Source organism: Macrobrachium nipponense, chromosome 23, assembly GCF_015104395.2.
Source record: "Macrobrachium nipponense isolate FS-2020 chromosome 23, ASM1510439v2, whole genome shotgun sequence".
NCBI classification, from domain to species: domain Eukaryota; kingdom Metazoa; phylum Arthropoda; class Malacostraca; order Decapoda; family Palaemonidae; genus Macrobrachium; species Macrobrachium nipponense.
The window spans coordinates 55,458,879-55,468,524 of record NC_061090.1 but is presented as its reverse complement, the minus strand read 5'-3'; positions in this window follow the sequence as shown (position 1 = coordinate 55,468,524).

Genomic DNA, 9,646 nt, shown 5'->3' with positions numbered 1-9,646 from the left:
TTTTACATCTAGTTCTGACGTCTCGTTTCACCGTCTCCTCATTCAGTTGGCTTTCCCTTCCTGGATTTTGCCATTATTGGTATGTCATCATTTTCCAAAGTTTCGCTATTCATTTATACATATATGTAAGTATTTTATATCTATTATATATATATATATATATATATGTGTGTGTGTGTGTATGTGTGTGTGTGTGTGCGTGTGTGTGTGTGTGTGTGAGGAGTACTGACACATCTGAATTTAGGCAATCCAAATGAACCGGCCAATTTCGACGATGCCTAAAGATAAATATTCAGGTTTGAAATTTTGGCTTTCAGTATTTTCTGGTATTGAAACTGCAAGCATTTTCAGTGCAAGATGGCATGCAAGTGAGGCGGGACGATTGCAGGCAGTCCCCGGGTTACAACAGGTTTGGGTTACGTCGTTCCATACTTACGGCACTTGCCTCATGGTGCTTTACAGCTTTACAGCTTTGTAACCCGGACTTACAGCGCTGTTACTATTTATTCCTATTATAATTATGATGATTCAGGTTAAGGCAATTTTCGGCTTACAGCGCCCCACCAGGAACAGAATCCCCGATGTAACCCAGGGACTTCCTACACTTTTATATATCTTTAAATCTTTAATATACTAGTATTTTGATATACTGGTATTTTATTACTACAAAAACCTTGTCTCTGCATTTATGTCTCTGTAAAGTGGTGTATGATCTTGGAATGTCCGATGGTAAGATTCTACTGAGAACACAGCTCAAATATTTTCTTGTTTGGGTTCTTATATACCAAGGATTATTAAAGAACTTTTGAGGACTCCAGACCCCAGTGAATTGCCCAATATGGTTCCATGGCCCCCTTTGCTTAAGTATGATTAAGTCCTATTTGTTGACAAATATAACTTAATATGCTTCCTTTAATACATACTGTAGGTATGAATAGCTAGGAATAAAACATACAAGAAAATCAAAAGCATTTTTAGTTTTATATAGTTATTGATTTACAAAATATGCCCATGTATACTTTGACACATTAAAATCAAATATATACAAATACCCAAAGAACAAGTCCCATAACCGAAGCGTGCGGTTCTCATACCCACAAAGGGTATGGATACGCCCTATTAAGAACCCGTGGTATACCCGGTTGCCTTTATAAAAGAGAACAATCGTTTGGATCACAGAGCTTTAATGTCTTTTTTTTTTATATTGGAACAACAGATTTTTTTACATTCACCTTTGCTGTACAGAAGAATAATAAACTACAAACAGCAAACGTCAGCATATTCCTATTCAGTAACTGCTCTCTCTCTCTCTCTCTCTCTCTCTCTCTCTCTCTCTCTCTCTCTCTCTCTCTTTAGCTTAAAGAGTAAATATTTATGAGGTCTTCTGGCCAGCTGACAGATTAAAAGGAAGAATTCTCCGTGCATCTGGATTCTTCCCAGACCACCTTTTGAGCGAAATCTTTCCATCGTCAAAAAAATAAAAACGCACACACCCAGACACACACACACACACACACACACACACAGACAAAAACACAGACTAAAGCTCAAACGTCTATTCAGAATTTGACCTCGAAACCAGCTCTTCTTTATTCTCTTGTGTTTGAGTTTTTATTTTATTTTATTTTTTTCTTTTTACAAGTACAGAGGAATAATAATATTCCACCATTTATCAAGAGAACCAAGAGGAATTTCGACTGTTTAAACAGACTCACTGCATGAACTAAAAACATGATTTCTTTTGCGATAACTCCTCGTAAGTTCAATTAAACCTGCGCACTCAATAACATAAATGCAGTAATCAGTATACCTAACAATAGAGGAATTATATTTAATTTAAAAAAAATATATATATATGGCATTTCCAATTCGTCGAACAATTAATACTGATTAAAGGACTGGTGACAGGTTGTCTTTCCATGACACGTAAAATATTTGAAAAGCTGACATGACGAGGTAGGAGAATAATGAGAGAGAGAGAGAGAGAGAGAGAGAGAGAGAGAGAGAGAGAGAGAGAGAGAGAGGTGACATAGGGGGGAATGGGAAGTAATTAATTAAGGGGAAGCAACGTGATTACTTCGGATGATGTATAGAAAGCAGGAAGGGATGACAAAGTGAAGGATTAAAATTTGACGAGGGAATGGAAGGGTGTTGGGAGGGAGGAAGGGAGGGAAGGACGGGGGAGCCTTCACTGTTGCTGTACTAGGAATCATTTGCACACGGACGCACACATGCAGTCACACACACAAACACACACACACACACACACACACACACACACACACACCACACATATATATAAAAATAAATTATATATAATTAATATTATATATATATATAACATAATATATATATATATATATATATATATATATATCTGTTTGTGTGTACATATATAAAAATGTATATATACATACCCGTACTTTTAAGTGTCCTCTTGAAAGTCCTTCACTCTTCCCTCATTACCAACTACATAATCAACCTGCATTTTTATGGAGCGTTTCAATTCATGTCATGAATGAGAATGAACACTTTCATAACCTCATTATTGAAGGGGATAGACGTGAGAGATCGCCCCCCTTTGTTACCTCTAAATACTGCATTGTTAAGGATAGAATTCCCTTTGGGAACAGGTGCTGGTTTATAAGTGACTCACAAAAGATCAAGTCAACAACGTTAGATGAAGCGCCCTTTTAATTTTCTGAAAAGAAACCTATTGTGCCGGATTTGTCTGTACGTCACCACTTTTTCATATCCTCACTTTTTCTGTTCGCCCTCAGATCTTGAAATCATACTGAGGCTAGAGGGCTGCAAATTAGTGCGTTCATCATCCACCCTTCAATCATCAAGCGTAACAAATTACAACCCTCTAGCCTAAGTAGTTGTATTTTATCTAAGGCTAAAGTTAGCCACAATCGTGCGTCAGGCAACGATATACGTTAGGCTACTACCGGCTCATACAGCATTATACCAGGAACAATTTAGCTGAGTGAATAGAATAAAATAACATGAATCATATATTTTGTAGTTGAAGAATGCTCTCTCTCTCTCTCTCTCTCTCTCTCTCTCTCTCTCTCTCTCTCTCTCTCTCTAATAAGCTTTAAAACAAAAGTTTTCTAAAGCACGGAATGCTTTTGCTTTTAAATAATTACCATTGCCATAGTTTTTTTTTTTAACTATCATTATGACATTTTATTAGAGGAAGGGGAAAATATCAAGTTTCATCACATTCTCTAAATTCGCAATATACACATCTATCTTTGCGTTTTATTTTCTTCTACCTCTCATTCTCTCCTTCATAACTTTTGTTTCTCTCCTAATAATTACTCTCTTTTATTTATCCCCGTATGAAAACCCACTGATAGTTCACGTCAGAGATACAAACTTGAGTTACTGCTGCCTGGCAGCTATAAGTGGTCATTATCTTCGAATTACGGGTGTCATCATGACTGTGTTGACTCTCGTGATAGCGAGGTTGGTGGAGACAGTATAATATGGTGAAAGAGCTCCATTAATGAAGTATATATATATATATATATATATATATATATATATATATATATATATATATATATATATTAACAAATAAACGTTGCCAACACTATGGCTGAATACTGGTAAATGCAAATTTACCACGTAGCGTAAACAGTTATTGTATTTGCATATGTCCATTTATATTATATAGTATATACTAAGCTCTCACATTCGTACTGTAATACCTCAGCGCCCACCCACTCAGATTCCACTGACAGTCAATCAGCAACTCCCATTCTGAAAGTAATTGCAGCCAACGTTACTGCGCCCTGTTCCTAATGCAACTCCGGAATGGAAATTGACGATGGATTACCCTGGGAGTTCGGTACAGATCGCTCGATCCTTATAGTTACCCTGTATTTCTTCCGTGGCTTCGTCCTCAGCCAATAAGGGAAATAAGATACCTTTGGAAAGACCTCGGAAGATATTTCATGTTTATCAATTTTCAGTCTTAGTTAAACGTTGTTTCATGATACTCTTATGTGGTCAGTTATTAATAAACTTTTATAAAAATAAAAAATCTTAACTCATGAGTTTTTGGTCAAAGAGTTATAAATAACTGAAAATGTAAGAATGTCAAAAAGTAGCGTTCGACTTCAAGAGACAAAATATTCGTCATTACTGATATTTTTTACTATTATTATTTTTATAAAGGATGAAAAGGCCTTTTAATGCCGCTGCAAATGAATCGATACCCTAAGGATAAAATATATCGAGAGAGAGAGAGAGAGAGAGAGAGAGAGAATGGATTCGCTTGCCACCTTCCTCCCCCGTTAATTGATTGGCCATACAGCTGTGGAACTTCGTTTGTCAGTTGGCATCTGAGGCTCTTTGGAAAGCCGTTGCTTAGTTGTCGACGTTACAATGAAATTTGCCCGGATCTTCATTCATTCATTGTATCTCTCTCTCTCTCTCTCTCTCTCTCTCTCTCTCTCTCTCTCTAACAGTGCATACACAAATAGAATACGTCTTTGCGAACGAATGTTCCCTTTGAACTGGAGGATATTATATATATATATATATATATATATATATATAAATGATATATGTGTGTGTGTGTGTGTGTGTGTGTGTGTGTGTGTGTGTGTATGTATATGTATATATGTATATAGTTGCTTTTTATAGTAGTGATGTTTCCATTTTACACCAGAATAATTTGTAGTTTGTAGTTTTTTTTAAGTAAATAAATTAAAAGGCGTACTCAATCCATACTCTCTCTCTCTCTCTCTCTCTCTCTCTCTCTCTCTCTCTCTCTCTCTCTCTCTCGCTGCCTAGCATTCACATTCATTCATTCAATGACACTTAGGCAGACGAATGAACCTAAAATTCCACCGACCTAGAGCAAAGTTGGCCAATGAAACCCTGTGAAATGGAAGACATTACACTAAACTGACCCATTATACGCTTTTTCTTCTTCCATCACCCATTTTACCCTCCTCATACAGTCCCAGTAATCGTCCCATGAGCTGTAACTTAAGGCTGAGTTTACGCTAAACGAATTGAATCGATTCGATTCACGAAGAACCAACGCGATTCGTGATTCGTCTTGATTCGCCGCGCTAATTTCAAAAGTAATCGTTTACTACGAGCGAATCGGTATGATTTGAATTGACTCAAGTCGCTTGGCGTAAATTGTTATATTGAAATTAGCTTTGTGAATGAAGACGGATCTTGGAATCGTGTTGATTCTCCGTGAATTGAAATCTATTCGATTCGCTTGGTGTGTAAACGGTTACATTGAAATGAGTCTAGCGAATCAAGACGAATCAAGGCATGGTTTTGATTCTCCATGAATTGAAATCTATTCGATTCGTTTGGTGTGGAAACTGTTACATTGAAATGAGTTTAGCGAATTAAGATGAATCGTGAATTGAATCGACTCGACTTTCTTGGCGTAGACGAAGCCTAAAGCTACTTAAATCATTCAATAAAGTAAGTTATCTTACCAAAGAAATCATTCCTTGAAGGCAAAATATCCAAACGATCTATAGCATCCATTTCGCTTTTAAACATCTGTTCCATTGTTGTTATCAAACGCAGCACCAACCATTATAACGCTGAAGTAAGACTTCGTTATGTCAAATGGCAACTGCTCAAGAAGGAAACAGCCGGATACATTTATAAAGATTAGTTATTCGCTCTTTCCGGTTGTTGGAACTCTCATCTTTTTTTATAAGTCCTTAAAGTGGGCGAGATCAATGTCTGTCTGGCCGGATTTTTAATTCGGAATGCCGTCAACACCAGTCATCGGAATTCCAATTCCGAGATCTAGTGTCTATAAATTCCCACTAAATCATTCGAAGGTTCTTTTAATGACCCATAAAACGTAGACGAGAAGAAAGAATACGTCATCAAAGGCTGATGATTTAGGATGAAGACAATTCTTCTCGATCTTATTCATAGAGAACAAAGACTAAGAGACAATGATTAATGTTATCGGTGAAATCAGAGATAAAAACATATATGTTTCTTGTTTTATTTTCTTTGGATGCGAATGCTTTTGTTCTATATCTCTTGACGTCAGATGCTATTAGTGTTTATCGAGAGGAGCACCGTTCTCACGTTTCTTTTGAAAACTTTTCTCTTACTCGGGAAGTAAGCCTACAAAGGTGATTTCATAAGTGGAATTCAGGAAAGTTGAAAATTTAAAAAAAAGTTAAAATATATCAAGACACTATATATTGGAGAGACGGCCAGATTTGTCATTAAGAATATATAAACTATGTAAACTATACGAGGAAAATATCATAACAACTAATTTTAATTTTAATTTTAATGATTGATTTAGGAAAAATGAGATTTTCAGATCGATTATTTTATAGAGACGAATACGGAGACGAAAATAATATGAGAAGGATATGAAAAATGAAATGAGCAACCCCGACTTATGGAATCAATTCAAAATAAATCAAAAGGAAACCGAAAGCTGGTTTTCTTGACGAAATGTTTCGTAAGTTTTTGGATGAAATTATATCTTCATTCTAATTTTCAGAAGACATTAGTAATTTAAGAGACATTATTAGAACATATCATTTAACCGGCAGCTTGAAAACCTTTCAACTCAAAAAAATTAAATCACATCTAACAAAAACAAGTAAAAAAATACGCTAACGAGTTTTCTGGTCTTACTATAATGCTGTATGAGCCGCGTCCCATAAAACTCTCAGCCACCCGTGGTGGCCTATGTTGTTACGTTGCCAGGAGCATGATCATGGCTAACCTTAACCTAAAATAAAATAGAAAACTACAGAGGCTAGAGAGCTGCAATTTGGTATGTTTGATTATTGGAAGGTGGATGATCAGTATAGCAATTTGCATGCCTCTAACCTCAGTAGCTTTTAAGATCTGAAAGCGGATAGGAAAAAGTGCGGACGGACAGACAAACAGCCATCTCAGTATCTTCTAAAGAAAACTAGAATTCGAGAACATAAACAAGAGAACAAATGAACCTTAAACATTTCATTGAAAACCAGTTTCCGGCCCGGCTATTGGAATCTCGTGTTTTCTTGAGCAGAAGCCGAGGAGGAAATTACATTTGAACTCTTTTCAGGAGTCTTCTGCAGTCCTGATTCAATTCACACCAGAGATAATCTTTTTCTCGTCCTATAAAGGGGTGGAAGATATTGCATTTACTCATCTACATACATAACATTAGTGTGGTGGTGGTTTACAATCTAGAGAGTTATTATATATATATATAAATATATATATATAATATATTATATATTTACATATATAGATATATAATATATATATATATATATATATATATATATATATAAGATATATGTATACATATAGATAATCTATATATATCTATATAACATATATAATATATTATATATATATATTTACATATATATATATATATAGTATAGATAAGATAAGATAGATATCTATATAGCTATATATATATATATATATATATATATATATATATATCTATATATATATATTAATATAAAATATGTATATAGATAATATATAGATATCTATATGTTCCATATATCTATATATATATATATATATATATATATATATATATATATATATATATATATGTATATATATTTATATATCTATTATATTTAGTTATATATATATATATATATTATATCTATATATATATATAGATATATATATATGATATATATATACTATATATATAAATATCGTATACTATATAATATATATATATCATATATATATATATAATAATATATATATATATATATATCTATATTATATTATATATATAATATGTATATATATATATATTCCTATATATACGATATAAATATATATATATATATATATATATTTATATATATATATACATATATATATCTGTATATACCTATATAAATATGTGTGTATATAGAGATATAGAGATAGATACACTACTGTGCTATGGAAAAAAAACATAATAATAATAATACAAACTGACAACAAATCATAATTACAAATTTCAAAACAAATTATGAAATACTTCTTACTCTGACTTTAGAATGTAGCTTGTTACAATGACCACTTGTGTAAAGAAATCTAATATGGATAGCATATCCAAATTTTATGCGCGCAGAGTAATCAGGTCTGTTATACCTCGCAGTAGTATACTATCGGGAATAATTCGCTTCTTGTTTATGCCAATATATAATTTAGTTTACCTGGATATATGACTTTTGGTGGAAAATTGCTTTGCTTGCATGGGGCCAACTGCAATTACACGCAGCTATGAGCGCGGGTGGCGATAGACTTGTTTTTATTTTAGATTTTAGTTATTATCATGGTAATGTATCTTACCATAAGAGTAGCTATTGCAAGAATTAGACTTTGATTATATATACGAGTAGACCTTGATATATAATACTATATATATAATATTATATATATTATATTATATATAATTATAATATATATATAATATTGTGTGTGTGTTGGTGTGTGTGTGGTGTGTGTGTATGTGTGGATCTGTATATATATATATATATATAGTATATATATATATATATATATATATATATATATATATAGTATATATATATATATATATATATATATATATATATATATGATATATATATTATATAATATATATATATATATATATATATATATATATATATATATATATATATATATATATAGATAGATATATATATATATATAAATATATATGTTATATAGATAGATAAATAGATACGAAAATTGAGAGTTGAGTTTCCAGACTGAAATTCGAAGTAGAAAATATATATCTTTATCATTTTCAGAATAGAAATCTGAGATTGATGGCAATTAAGAACCCGTAAATTCGAAAAAAAAAATAAGTCTTCAAGAGCAACTGATAGATAGAGAACGTACTTCTCAACAAGTGTAAACATAAGAAATGATTCGACATTTCCCTATAATACCAACTTCAACCGGCTACGAATTTCATGTTTTTTTCTAGGAAAAACCGAAGAATAAGTTACATTTCACTCTTTTCAAGGGGATTCTGCAGTCTTGATTCAATATAAACCTGAGAAAATCTATTTCTCAAAAATATAAAGGGGGGAAGGTATTGCATTTATTTATCCACATAAATAAATGGCTTGTAGTCTGCACGGGCTATCGATATAATATATATATATATATATATATATATATATATATATATATATTATCTATATTATACACACATATGTATATATATTTATATATATATATATATATATATATATATATATATATATATATATATATATATATATAGATAGATAGTAGATAGATAGATAGATAGATAGATAGATAGATAGCCCCTTTATCTTTTTGAGAAATAGATTTTCTCAGGTGTATCAAGGCTGCAGAATCCCCTTGAAAAGAGTTGAAATGTAACTTATTCCTCGGTTTTTCCTCGAAAAAACATGAAATTCGTAGCCGGTTGAAGTTGGTATTATAGGGAAATGTCGAATCATTTCTTATGTTTACACTTGTTGAGAAGTTATGCTCTCCATCCCTCAGTTGCTCTTGAAGACTTTTTTTTGTTCGATTTACGGGTTCTTAATTGCCATCAATCTCAGATTTCTATTCTGAAAATGATAGAGATATTCATTTTCTACTCCGATTTTTAGTC